This window comes from Artemia franciscana, chromosome 13 (genome assembly GCF_032884065.1).
Source record: "Artemia franciscana chromosome 13, ASM3288406v1, whole genome shotgun sequence".
In the NCBI taxonomy this organism is placed as follows: domain Eukaryota; kingdom Metazoa; phylum Arthropoda; class Branchiopoda; order Anostraca; family Artemiidae; genus Artemia; species Artemia franciscana.
The window spans coordinates 28,202,392-28,217,598 of NC_088875.1; the positions used below are offsets into that span (position 1 = coordinate 28,202,392).

Here is a 15,207-nt window from a genome sequence, read left to right on the forward strand (position 1 = left end):
GCACTTAAAATCAAAAAATAATTTGTGAATAATCATATTTGTCTAGGGTAGCAGGTAGTCATGTTGTTAGGCATATACAGTTCCTTTAGTGTCTTTTTTTTGAAGGCCGCGCCAAATGTTACGGGGGGGGGGGGGGTTTCTTATGAAATTTGTTCGACTTCTTATAGTTTTACTGGTTGCTTATAAGGTTTGCTTGATTTCGTATATGGTTTAAGTTGTTTGTAATATGGGAGCCTTATAGTTAATGGATATAGATTGGGAGGGTTCTATTGACCAGTTTCTATGACCTTGGAGACGAACTCATCATCATGATGTTTAGGTTTGCCGAGATGGGCAGATTTCCTTGGGAACGTACCAACAGACAATAGGAACTGTATCTGTACCTTAATTCAAAGACAAACACAATTATTGACAATATTTTTATTTTCTTACTTCATATACAACTCCAGGTAAAACGGCTCCAATAATTGGTATAACAAGTGCATCTAAGAGTGTCTACCAAAAAAACTAAATTGCAATCGAGACTAGTGGAGGCACCCCAAGAAAAAAAAAAACTGAATTAAAATAACAAATATGGCTCAGGAACAAGACGAATTATTAAAAGCGCAACAAATCATTGCAACTTCGGTAGAAATTGCAAAATCATTACCTGATTATGAAGGGGATACAGATGTAGATCAATTCAACATCCATTTAGGACAATTTGTTGAAATGACAAAAATTGACTTAAATGCATTAAAAAACATGCTACTCTTAAGACTAAAAGGACAGGCTTTGACATTTTTGAAACAAATTGAAAATACCGTAGGAACTGAAACCACCTCAACAATTAACTCAATAAAGTTATTGCAACAGGCTTTCCAAAAGAGATTCATCGATACTAGCTCATTGAACAAACTAAAACATGGGTTAGTCACATTCGAACAGACCCAGAACGTAAGAGAATATTTAAATAAAATTAGAATCGCAACAGAAGCGCGATACGGTCCAGGTGAAGGGGAATTGTATGAAAAAATAATACTAAATGCATTTAAACAGGGACTCAACCCAAAACTATATCGTCTCTTAATTTCCAAAAAAATCGACGACTTAGAACTGGCAGTTCAGGAAATAGAGACCGCCGTGGAAATCGATTCCATAGTCCTGCAGCACCAAAAACTATCAATAAATGCGGTAGAAAGTAAAACAGCTGTAAAATCAAGAGATCCCTCTCCGCGATTTTTCTCCAGAGAATCATCGCCAAAACCACTTCGAAATCAAATTCGAACCACCACACCTCCAAGACAAGTACGCTTTGCCCCCAATAATCAAATGAGGGCACAGGCGAATTATGAACCACTAAGGTGCTACTCCTGTAACCGGTTAGGTCACATCGCAAGAAATTGTTTTACAAACAATAATTATCGCCCAAATTTTAGGGGATCAAGCAACCATTTGTCCAGGGGGACAAACTATAATGGGTACGCCCCTAGAGGCAATCGAGGGAACACCTTTTTAACAAGAGGTAATTATCCAACCCAAAATTTCCAACGCAGTACGAATCAATATCGCGGAGGGTATCGCAGAAGGTTAAACCAACCTAACAATGGTTGGAATAGAAATACAAGAGGTAACTTTACCAGCCGACGGAACCCATATAACAACTCAACTTCAATTAATGATCAAGAAAACCAAAATAGAACTAATGAAAACTCTACACCCGAAATCTGGGAACCCCAGGGAAACGAATCAAGCCCCCAAAATTCGTAGGACCAAAATTTGGTGGCAAAATAATATATAGGTCCCCACCAGTGATTATACCATTTTTAAGTGCAAATAATAATAATATGTTACCAGTATTTGAAAATTTTAAGGCAGGAAATATTTATTTCTCAGCCCTTATAGATTCAGGGGCAACAGTAAATGTGATAAATACATCCGTATTTAACAAATTACCCAATTATATTAAACGACGAATGAACAATATATGTCCCAATTTATCAAGTGTGACGGGACACGACCTGGATGTAAAAGGCACTGCGTACCTAACCTTGCGCAAAGATGACAGAAATTTCTATACTCGATTTATAGTTTGTAAAAATTTTCCATACGAAGCAATAATAGGTGCTAACTTTTTAAAAGCCAATAAAATATTATTAGATGTAGCAAATTCAAAGTTTATATATCCGACAAAAACCAAATCAGAAATAAATAATATACAAGCAAACAAGGTAAAGGAAAACTTAGGCAACATGAAAAAGTATAGAGAAAAACAAATTCAAGAAATTTCATATTTATGGAAAAAGCTAGCGAATATAGAAACTCCCAGAAAAAAATCAGAAGATAATATCCTAAACTCAATAAAAGAAAGTCATAACGAAAAATATTATGGATTCGTAGTGAGAAAAACTAAGATTCCCCCTAAATCAATGCAGAGGGTCCAAATATCACAGATGTTAGAACCAGTTAATGATAAAAATGAAACTTGGGTAGCATCGCCGTCGGAAAATCTCCCGAAAAATATAGTTTGCGAAGAACAAATTATAAATTACGAAAAGGGTGAAGGTTATATTTGGGTAACGAACACCCACGAAAACGACCTAATCACCCTAAGTAAAGGTACATGTTTAGTAGAGATACAAATAGTATCGGAATCCGATATTAATAATTGGAAAAATTTGGAAAAGAACTTAGTGAATAATATTAATGTTCACGTTGACAAAGAATTTTCACTGACGCGATCTCAATTTCTTGAAAAATTCGAACTGAGTCACATAACCGATGTATCATTAAAACAAAAATTATGCGACTTATTATGGAAATATAGAGATGTCTTTTCGACATCTGAAGACGACATAGGACTTATCCCATTTTATGAACACGCAATACAAACCACGGGGCCGCCAGTTGCAAAACAACCATACAGAATTCCTTATAAGCATAAAGAATGGCTAATAAATAAAATACATGAACTTGAAAAAAATCAAATCATAAGACCAAGCATAAGCCCATACTCTGCCCCCGTTATTCTAGTCCCGAAAAAGAATAATGATCTTAGACTAGTGGTAGATTATAGAGCTTTAAATAAACAGGTAGTAAGTGACAAATTTCCCCTACCTAGAATAGACGAAATTCTAGACTCAATATCAAATAAAAATAAAATATTTACTTCCCTAGATTTGACACAAGGTTATCATCAAGTAAAAATAAAAGCGGCCGATATTTTTAAAACAGCTTTTTCAACATCTGAATGTGGTTCTTATGAATACTTAAGAGTACCATTTGGACTAAAAACTAGTTCAAGTGCATTGTGTAGACCCCTCCTTCATTTACTAAGAGGCCTAAATAACATAATTCATTTTGTTGATGACGTCATAGCCATGGACAAAGACGCGGAGGACCATTTAATGACCCTAGCAAAAGTATTTGAGAAATTTAGAGAAGGCAATTTAAAATGTAGACCTGAAAAGGTAAATCTTTTTCAAACTAAACTAAAATTTTTAGGAGTAGTTGTAACACAAGGACAAATTTCCCCAGACCCTGAAAAGATAGAATCTGTTAAAAATATAAAACCCCCTCAAACGATTAAACAGTTACGAGGAATCTTAGGATTAATGAGCTACTTTCGAAAATTTATAAGAAATTACGCCCAAATAGCAAAACCTCTCACAGACCTCACTAGAGGGAACCCCCAAAAAATTACATGGTCTAAATTAGCTCAAAATTCATTAGATCATTTAAAAAAGGCTTTGACTTCAGAACCTATCTTATGTTTACCCGACTTCCAAACAGGACAATTCGTTGTTACTACGGATGCCTCAACCAAGGGAATTGGGGCGATTCTCTCCCAAATAATAAACGGGGAAGAAAAAGTTATAGCATATGCTTCGCGTACTCTTACGCCTGGAGAAAGTAATTATTCTGCGACACAACTTGAATTATTATCGATTATTCACCATTTAGAAAAATTTAAACATTACTTGGTTGGACGAAAATTTAAACTACGTTCCGATCATAAAAGTCTTCAATATCTACAGACTTTCAAAAAACCGTCCGGAATCCTCGCGAGATGGATATTAAAAATTCAAGATTTAGATTATGAATTTGAACATCTTAAAGGAAAACAAAACGCCCCATGCGACTATCTTAGTAGATTTCCAGATAATGCTCCCTTAGAAAATGAAAATGAAGAAATTAACACGATAAAAGAAAAACATGCTCCGAAAAATAAAAATTTAAAAAGGCAGACCAATAATTTAGTAGAAGAAAAACACAAAGACAGCCCACTATCCTTAAACAATATAAAAATACATCAAAAGAAAGATAATATTTGTGCGGCTCTAATAGAATATTTCTTATATGATAGAGACCTACCCAATGAAATGAAATCCTTTAAAAAGGAAATTGATAATTATTATTACGATTTAGATGAACAAATACTATGTAAAATAATGACCAATAATGATAAAAGAAATCAAACGACCATTATACCAGTGTTACCCCAAACTTTGGAAAAACCCGCTTTCGAATTTTTTCATTCTGACGTAGGAGGTCACTTAGGAATAGAGAAGACCTTCCATAGGTTAAAACAATACTTTTTCGTTGCTTCAGCCTTAACAAAGTTAAAAAATTACGTTAATAGTTGTGAAACATGTAATTTAAGAAAAAATCCTCAAGTCTACCCTAATCCAGGGACAGGAAGAACTCCTACGGCCCGGTTCCCCTTCGATATAGTTTCTTTTGATTTATATGGTACTAGTGGAGGACTACCCATGTCTAATGAAGGACACACCTGTGTACTATCAGTGATTGATCACTTTTCTGGTTTCACTTTTGCTAAACCATTAAAAAATCAAAGCGCCTATACAACGTCGAGAGCTCTCGCTAAAATATTCCTTAATTTCGGTATTCCTAATACAGTATTAAGCGATAACGGCCCTAACTTCGTATCGAAAGTAACTAAGGATTTAATGTCTTTTCTTCAAATAAGTAAATTGGTATCAACCCCCTATCACCCCCAGGCCAACGGGAAGATCGAGAACAGGCACAAACTTTTCTCTAATATTTTAAGCATTTATACGAAAGAAAATCGCAGAGATTGGCATAATGCCTTACCTTATTTAACAAATGTAATTAATACCGCTTACTCCCAGGTCATTCATGATAACCCGTTCTACATATTATTCGGACGAGACTTTAGAATCCCTTATAAGGAAATTATAGAATCGAGACAATATTATAATGATTCTCAAGATTATAAGCAAGAATTTATCAATAGAATGAGAAAAACTTACAAACTTGTAAAACAAGAAATAGAAAAATCAAAAAGACAACAAGAGGCCAAAAATATTCCAAATGTTAAAGGAGAAATCAATTTTCAAGTAGGAGATTGTGTTTATTTAAAAAATGAAACCAAATTGGAAGGCAAGAAGCTTTCTAACAGGTACGCTGGCCCCTATAGAATAATTAAGAAATATGATAATGACGTTACATTCAAACTATTAAAACCACAAACGGGGAAAACTTATAAAGCCCATGTTAGTCGTATAAAAAGGGCAAAATTCACAGAAACATGGACCCCTCAACCTTCAACATCAAATACCTCGGAGGACGAAAATGAACCACCTCGCTCTAGACTAAGTGAACTTAAACCTTTTAATTTCAAACAAGGATATTTTGAAAACAGTAGTGACGAAGAAAAATTTAATGAGTTTCTAACCATGACAAATATGGTTACCCCCCCAAAATGTACCCCCGTTACGCGGAGACGGAGGAATAGCGATTCATTTTCCAGTGAAGAATCAGAAGAATTGGACTATACGATTTCTCCAAAGTCACAATTCTTTCCAGATAAAATTTCAACCCCTTACCCCCCAAAACGTCTCCCCGACAATTTGGTGAAACCTATTTCACCAATAGACAGACCTTTATCGTTACACGATGAATTAAATAAGGCTATACAGACACCTGGGGACATGGAGTCACAAAGGGACAAACAGCCCCAAAAACAAACATTGAGAGAAGCAATGGATATCATTAATTACCCAATTAAGACTAGACAGAGTACATTTTATACTAATCCAGTTACTGATGAGCAACAATATCACGATATAACCGTCTCAAAGGCAAAACCAAAGGACTGGGTATCTTGGAAGGAAACCTTAATGCAAACAATTCCTCACCCTCCGGAGGACATGGCTTTCAAGCAGTGGAGGCACCCCAAGAAAACATTTGAATCTTCCCAAAGCTCCCAAGAATCGTTCAATTCTCCCGAGCCCAGAGATCAACAGGACGAGTCAATCAGTAAACCCTCTACTTCACGAGGAGAAGAAATTTACGAAGGTCAGGCTGGATCAACACCTAAATCTCAAGCCTCTACTTCAAGAGAACCAGATACTAAATCTACAACTAGTTCCTCAGATACCGAGAGTGAATCAGGCACAAATGAGCCCAAAGATGTGGAAGGAACAAGACCACAAAGCGCAACTGCCCAGGCTAAAAAGGCACAAATTAAAGGTCAAAAATTTCTTAAAAAACAATATAAAAAGTTTGACTTGATATCGCTAGCGAAGCCAAAGAAAAAAACCGAGTCTACCGAAGAAAAGGTAACAACAAGATCAGGCCGGGTTGTCAAAAAACCAGATAAATTAGATTATTAATAAAAGAAAAATAAAAATCTATCAGTCCGGGATAAAATAAAGAAGAAAAAAAAATAAGCCTTATGCTTATGATATAAAATTCTAAATGTTAGCGCCTAAAACTAGAACTGCCCCGTCGACTAAACGTTTCGCCAGATAAGTAAACGAAACTCTTCTTAATTCCAAATATATTACTTTCTCCAATAATATAACCCATCGCTTTGTTAATAAATCTTACCAAAAGTAGAACTTAACTGGAACAAAACGATTAATATTGCCATAGCTTACGCGTACCAGTCAAAAGATTTAGGTTTAAAAACTAAATTGCAATCGAGACTACAAGTTCTTAATTGCCATTTTCTTATTACAAATTGATCCGATAAACTAACGTTTGCAGCTAGAACCACATAACGCTAGATGGGTTGGCGAAACCGCTCCTAATGATTAACTATTATTTCAAAAAATAATTATTTTCTGTACCCTTGATAATCTCCAAATCCCCAGAAGTTTAAAGAAATATTTAATATACACGTAAAACAATACCAGAATAACGACCGGGAAGAGTTGATTTGATTTTTTCTGAGGGGTAACTCGATGTATTTTTGATAGCGTCGGGTTATGACTCAGAGAAAGTTGACTTAATTTTTTTTTGCTTTTGCTCCTCGCCAAGAGACCACTCCGAATAAGAATCCATAAATAAAAAAAGGTACTTTTCAGAAAAGTTTAATAAACTCCGATTGAAGAATTGGTTTATCAAAAGGGACTCAGTATTGTGAGTAAGTCACAAAACTATTTTATTTAACAAGAATTTGTTACTATAATCCACCGCAATAATAATTCCGTAACGCAAGAGCTTATTAACACAACGATAACTAACACCTGCCCTATAGAAATCGCTGTCACTTTGTATACCATAGGGACTAAAATATTGCAAAACAGCTGGTGGAGATAACCATCAAATAATAGTAAATAAAAACTCATTAGTAGCCTTAACAAAAATATTATTACAAATAGTTAATAACAACAAGCGTCCTCGTAAACTGTAGTCGTAGCCAAACTTGTGCTAATTTACCTTGCAATTTTATAATTATCATACTCCTTCCAGGCATATTCTTGGTTCGCCTCCTTACTATTGAATAGATTTAGTGGCTTCGAATAAATTAACTTGTAACTAAAAAACGACATTAATATAGCTATAACTTGTAACATCTAACAGGCATTCAGACTTGGCATCGAATCTACTTCATCCTCCCGGCAGTATCAAGATCGCACTTAAATATTTTTTTTATATATTATTTCCTTATATCTTTTCTCCGTGAATATGGCAAAGGGAATTATAGATACGGAATTTATTTCAATTATTCGTGCCAAGGAAAATATAATATATTCCGCCGCTATGCTGGTCCAAGATGAAAACGGTAAAGAAATATACGCAGAAAGTTGGTACCTAAATTACGATTTGACAAAATTTAAACCCCACACGTATAAATTTGGGTTAAAATTAGCTAATACCCCAAAATATCGACCCGCAAGGGGAGAAGTAAAAATCAAATACTCAAACAAAAAACAAAAAGGGACTAATTTGACAAGTTTACAGTTAAAAATAAGAAAACTACAGAAAAAATTTAATATCTGCTACTGGTTTTGCAAGGGGCCGACACAAACTGACCTTCTTCTAATTGATAAATGTAAAAACCCAAAAATATGTTATAAAATCGAAGAAAATGAAAACTGTACTAAATATGAAGGAGTTCACCACCCATTAGAAGAAATACGGCATTATGCCAAATTTTTATACGACCCGAATACACAAGAATATACCGTTAAAGGGGATAAAATATTCTTAAGACGAAAAAAATCTAAACAATCTAAAAAAGACGCTTACAAAAACAACTTGCATACCAAAAATTTTAAAATTCTAAAGTACAAATAATATTTTTTAGATCTGTAACCAGAGGGAACCAAATCAGGTAAAAATTCACTCAACTAACAGCTTATACTAACCGGAGGAAATGTCGCGTAACATAACCTTAGAAAATGTTCTAAGACCCCTAGAACCCGTTATAAACATACCCTCAAGACAAAACTTTTGGCTTCCAAACAAAACCCAAAGTCTACCAGATCTTTCAAAAATAAACCATGAAACGAACGAAAAAATATTAGAATCAGCAGTAAAAAACGCAGTAAAAAATTTGCGTTACGACTTACTTCGTTCCTTACTGCACGTTCCAATTATACCTAGCGATAGTTTGATAATTGAAATAATGGTCATATTACTAATAAGTACTTTTTCGCCAGAGGTAATGAGAAAAGACTACGGATACAGGCACAGGTTCGCCCTATACAATTTTACAGTACTTCTTTGCTCAATCCCCAAAAAGAAATATCCATTAATCGCGTCCCTAATATGTGAAAATTTTTGGTTAACACCACTTGAAGAAGAAAATTTCGAGCTACCTTGGCCTTCAAAGTTCCTAGAAATGCTAATGGAGGTAGATTATAAGCTATTTAACAAAGATCTACTCCTTAAAATCTACAAAAATAACAATGTAAATTATTACTGGATTAATAACTCTATTCATCACTTATATCTAGGACAATACGAGCTATTAAAACGCTTAATTACTAAATTTTATACAATAGATGAAAACATTGGGTCAAAAATAGTAAAAGGAAAGGATATTCTAATATATGAAAAAATAATAAATTGCATAAGCCCGCTATGTTTTCACAAACAACTGATTTTCAAAAGAGTTTGTATTACTCCAAAGAACCCCAGTCTAAAGGAATTGTGTAGAAAAAACATACGCTTTATGATGAAAAAAACCAACATTCACTATACGTTAACTAACCTAGCACTCCCTGAAACCCTAAAACGGTATTTACTACACATAGAAGATATTCGTGGAAATAATAACCAGGAATATCGATTGACTTTTATGACTCCACACCTGTTAAAATCTGAAATAAATCAATTTTCAAGCCAAGGGCCAATAATAAATATTTCAAATGACCATGAACTAGATTGTTCAAATTTTATCTAACTAATATCACTTTTAAACAGTAAAATATCGATAAATTAGTTTCTTTTTACTCGTTTCTTTCCTGATAATGTGCAGAAATAAAAATTGTCTCCTGTGATTTTACTACTCTATTTCCGAGTTGGGATATTCCAAGGCATAATGATAGAAAGGCTATGATACAAAATGTATTACTTTTCGACACATTGTGCGTTGGAGGTTCAGACGAATTGGATTAGAGTACCAACTTAAAAAACATTAAGTTAATGTAACTTGATTTTTTTAGAAACCGGGCGATATCTGCCAAGAAAGTCAAGGAAAATGAGTAACCAACCACCAAATTATTTTTTCGCAATTCAAGTCAAAAGCGCGCAAATAAAAAGAAAGGCCTCAGAGGTACAAAACTACATGATTAATATAGACCCTAGTTTATCGCAAGCCCTAATTCAACACAGTACTTTTCACGTTACACTAATGGTCATCCACCTAAAAAATAATAGTGAAATCGAATTAACAAAAAATGCTTTCGCGAAGGCAATATCTGCCTTTCAACAGGAACTCAGTGAGGATCAAATAATACTCGACTTCCAAGGCGTCGGAGAATTTTCAGAACAAATTTTGTATGCCCAGTTAAATAATGAGGCAGAATTTAAAGCTCGCTTAAGTCCTCTTTTAGAAAGAATTACTAAAGAAATCAGTAAAACCGGAATACAACTCGCAGACCAGGAATGTTGGAAGCCTCATTTGACGTTAGTAAATCTCAGAAAAGTCGCGAGGCTAAGAAGGATGGCAAAAAAACTACCACCATCAATAACGCCTATTTTTAAAAACATGAAATTTGGATTCGAAACCGCGAAAAGCATTCAGTTCTGCTCCATGAATAGTCCAAAAAACGAAGAAAATTATTACCAAATATTATCCGAAATCAAATTCAACAAAGAAACCAACTAAAGAAATCTGGAAGAAATGAGAACGAGAATATATAATAGATAATACAATTAACAGGTAATATATCATTGCTATAAACTTAATAACCCTTTACGCCACTAACGGCAAAGCAACTAACCTATGTATGCCTTTTATCAAAAATAAAAATTTTCTTTTACAAATATAAAAATAAGCATCTCACAAACCAAATATGTCTGTGAATAAGACTAACCAACTTAAGAATTATAAGCCTTATAAAAAAAAAAAAAAAAAAAAATATAAATTAAACTCCTTTTTATATTATGTATAAAAATTCTTATCCTTTTAAAATAATTATATTTACGAAATCAACTTAAAGCTCAATCCATTTTTATCACCAGACAAACACAAAAAAAATAAAGGACAGCAACAAAAAAAAAATAAAAGCACAAAAATTTAAATCTTACCAAATTTTAGCTTCGTCTTGCAAAAAAAAAAATACCGATTCTATTATAGTATAAATCCTAAAATCTTAAAGTATGAACAACTCAATCTGCGCGTACTAGCATTGAAAACGAAACATATTTTGTAACCTGGCAAAATTACAGATCTCTGAAAGGCAAAATTGCCAGTTACGTGTGAAAGTGAAATTCGCAAATAGACGTTTTATCTAAAAGACTCGTGACATATAAAAAATACAATATATGCATTGTATAATAAATAACCCTTAAGGTACGTCTACTAATGTAAGAATAATTTTTACAACCAAGAAATGAACTTGCATTATAACACCCTACAAACGTTTTTCGCATGACAAAAGTGTAATTGCACATAAAAGACCTGTAGCAGTTTTAAAAGAATTTTAAAAGACCGCCTAGCGAATTTCAAACCGAGAAAAAGTTACCACCCATCTTTTGATTTAACCAATTATGACGAAGGTTCCCCAAAGGCATTTAAAGAATTAACCAATCACAGAGACCAACTCAGTGGTAGGTTTAAAAATTTATCTGATACCAAATTATTTTGTCAAGTAATTTTGTTTATATTAAAAAAAAAAAAAGTTAAAAAGTGCAATCACTTTATATTCATTATATAGAAACTATTAGGTTTACCTAATAACCTAGTTAATACTTAAAATATTAACTAGCTCAAGACATCAATTTATACTTAATAAATATGTCCATTAAATGGTTACGACGCGCAGAGTCCTTCTGACATAAATAAATTAACACCATAATATTTCCAGATCATCAACTGAATACCAAGCCAAACAGGTAACCTTAAACTTATATACTGCTTAATAATAATACTGATTAACACCAAATAATTAGTAAAACTCAAACAAAACGGTACTGATTTGTAGTTCAAAGTCCAAAAAACGGAAGGATTGTAAGAAAATGAATCTAACGGAAATTAGAAAGTGGGAAACTCCAAGAAATTGTCAAGGGCCAAAAGAAAACCAAGAAACTCAATCTTTAGATTTTACAATTATGTCATATAATGTACTAGCTCAAGGATATATCGAAACAATGCCGTATTTGTACCATAATTGTAACGAAGAAAATTTAAAATGGCCAGATAGGAAAAAAAAATTTTTAACCAATTCAAAATGTCAAATGCAGATATTGTATGCTTACAGGAAGTGGATGCTAACTACTATTATAATACCTACTTATCGTATTTTCAATCTCAGGGGTATGACGGAGTGTTTAAACAAAAAACCCAAGAAAAGATTGATGGGTGTGCCACTTTTTTAAAAAAATGTAAATTTAGTCTAAAAGAAGAATCATTCCTTAGAAATGCTAAAGAATGGAATAGATTTACTTAGTCGAGATAACATTGCACTTATTTCTATTCTCACCCCATTTAAGAACCCGGACAAACAGATATGCATTGTAAACACACATTTGTTATACAATCGCAAAAGAGAAGATGTGCGTTTAGCCCAACTCCAAGTACTTCTAGCAGAAATTAACCGCGTTGCTTGCAAAATAACTAACTACCCTCCAGTTATCCTTTGTGGTGATTTGAATTTCACCCCTTCAAGCAAATTATACTCTTTTTTAAGCCAAGGAAGGCTTAAGTATGAACATCTAGATATAAAAAAATTAACTAACTGTGGTTCACAAAAAATTGGGAAAACCTTCCTCCCAAAGGAGCTTTATATTTCTGATTCTTGTCAATACTTACAAGAACTAAAACGTGATAACTGCATTGAAGAAGAATTTTTTTCATCCGGTACATTAACGCATAAATTTGCCTTTAAAAGTGTTTATAATTCAGATGAATTTCCAAAAGTTCGTTTGAATTCGACTTGTCACAACTTAGTTGACTATATTCTCTACAGTAATATTGACGAAAAATTCAACAAACATGAAAAACAAGAATTAATACTATTAGAAAGACTTCGTCTCCCAACATACAAGGACTGCTTAAAAATAGGACCATTACCGAATAGTCAAAATGGATCAGACCATTATTATCTTGAAGCAAGATTTCGTTGGAATTGCGTATAAATAATAATATACTTTGTTAAAAAAAATTTTTTTTAATAAAAAACCCTATAAAAATAAATTAATTTAAATTCTAATTTAATATAATATTATTTCTAGATAAGCCACAACTTATTCCCACAATAACAGGTAAATTGTTATATTCTGCTTAATTAATAAAACTAACAAAATGCCTATAAAAAAAACACGAAGTAACCCTAATCTAAAAAAAAATGAAACACAATATAACCTCCTAGAACAAAAACCTAGTACTACCTATTATAGTTTACCCGATTTATACAGGTTTAACTATGAATTAAACGAAGCAACGTGGAACAGCTTAATTATTGATGCAGTAAAGAATCTAAATTATAAATTTTTAAGAACACCAATCATATTTAAAAACCGTTTAATCAGGGATATAATGAACATAATGTTAAACTGTCAATTTTCAGAAGAAGTAGTTAAGGAGGGTTATGAATATATAAGAAAATTCTCATCAATAACATTTAAAACAATACTTGACAAAATTACCAAGAAAAATCACCCCCTAATAGAAGAACTAATTATCGAACATCTAGATATTTTTTGTGATGTAAATAACTTCACAATTATCTGGCCCTTACATTTCATATTAATAATAGTAGAAAAAGACTTAGAATCATATATTAAATCAAACTGGATTATCTCAGTTTATAACAAATATGTTAACATTACAGAAAATGAACCCTTAAAGGTTCATTGTCCCGTTTTACGTAGAGAAGATTACGATGCGTTAAAGAAACTAACGGTACGTTTTTACCAAAATGAACAATACTTATGGTCAGAAATTTTTCCAGGAACAGACATCATCGTATCGGAAACTATAGTAGAAGGTGTCAATCCCTCTTTTGGTTATAAATTATTAAAATATAAAATAAATTACAATACAACTAATCAAACAAGTCTAAAAGGACTATGCAGAAATAAAATACGAACAATTATGCAAAAATTTAACATTAACCATACGTTAGAAAATTTTAAAATACCAAAATGTCTTGTTGATTATCTTATGTATATTAATATAAAAAACAGCGACCATATACTAGAAGTAAATTTTAGGACCCGTGAATCTTTAAAAACAGAATTTAAAGAAATTGATGAAAAAGGGCCTATCTTTAATGTAAATTATAAATAATATGTAGAAAAAACAAATTATTTATTTCCTTGGAGAAGAAAAAATTAATTTACCTTAGACGGTTTGTGTTATATACTAACAATATTAACACCTAATATGGGTGGAAGTGGTAAAGGAAAAAAAAAAAAAAAAAATTATTTATGCTAATCACTGAAATAACTCTTCTAGAAATAATGAAGTTGATAACAATATTGATGACCCTGTACGTCCATTCCAACACACAAGATATTATAAAACATGGAGTGATTTTCAAGCATGAGAACTCACTTCTGACCAGTAACAACGCGTGGAAAATATTTATGAAACTAGACCCTAAGCCATTCGAAACTTTATTCCAACAAGTAATACGGCTAGAGAAGAACACCTATGACTTAAGGGAATCAATTTTTCAATTTCTAAAATCAGACAAGGGACTGCAAGCAAGCAAAAGCAACCACAAAGAAAAGAAAGATATACCTTCCAAGAAAGATATACCTTCCCTTACCTATCCATCTCCCACCTATCCCAAAGTCAAAATAAAGAAAGTAATTGATGATTTTGATGCAAAACTGGCCGAAATCGATAAAGCTATAGGACTCGGAAAAGCCATAGATAATAGAAAAAAAAGGTCAATTGACGAAAACCAAAACTCGGATATCGATAAAGAGACCCAAAATACAATCGAGCCAATAAAGACCCAACTTAGACAAAGAAAATTTTACGATGGACAATATGCATTATTGAACGAATTACCCACTGTATGGAATTTCTTCAAAGAACTATGGAATGGACCAAAACAAGTTAACAGGGCTGAAAACAGACCAATTCAAGACAAAATAAATTTATCTGAAATAAAACCAACGAAGGTTGAAACGAGAGATATAACCAGTATTTCCTCATACACACAGCAAACCGCCACAATTGAAACCCAAACAACAAGCATTGTATCTAACCTTGCAACGCGAACGAACAAAATACCAGACATAATAAGAGGTATAGAAAACATCGAAGTGGGG

The 15,207-nt window shown here is 32.9% G+C and overlaps 1 protein-coding gene across 1 annotated transcript in view; it reads right to left on the reverse strand.

Moving 5' to 3' along the window:
• LOC136034763 (uncharacterized) overlaps positions 1-514 on the reverse strand; it is a 55,390-nt gene extending 54,876 nt beyond the window's left edge. Inside the window, exon 1 of the mRNA XM_065716163.1 lies at positions 433-514. The gene's annotated coding sequence lies outside the window, so the exon portion shown is untranslated. The remainder of the gene's footprint in view (positions 1-432) is intronic.
• Positions 515-15,207: the final 14,693 nt, after the last annotated feature.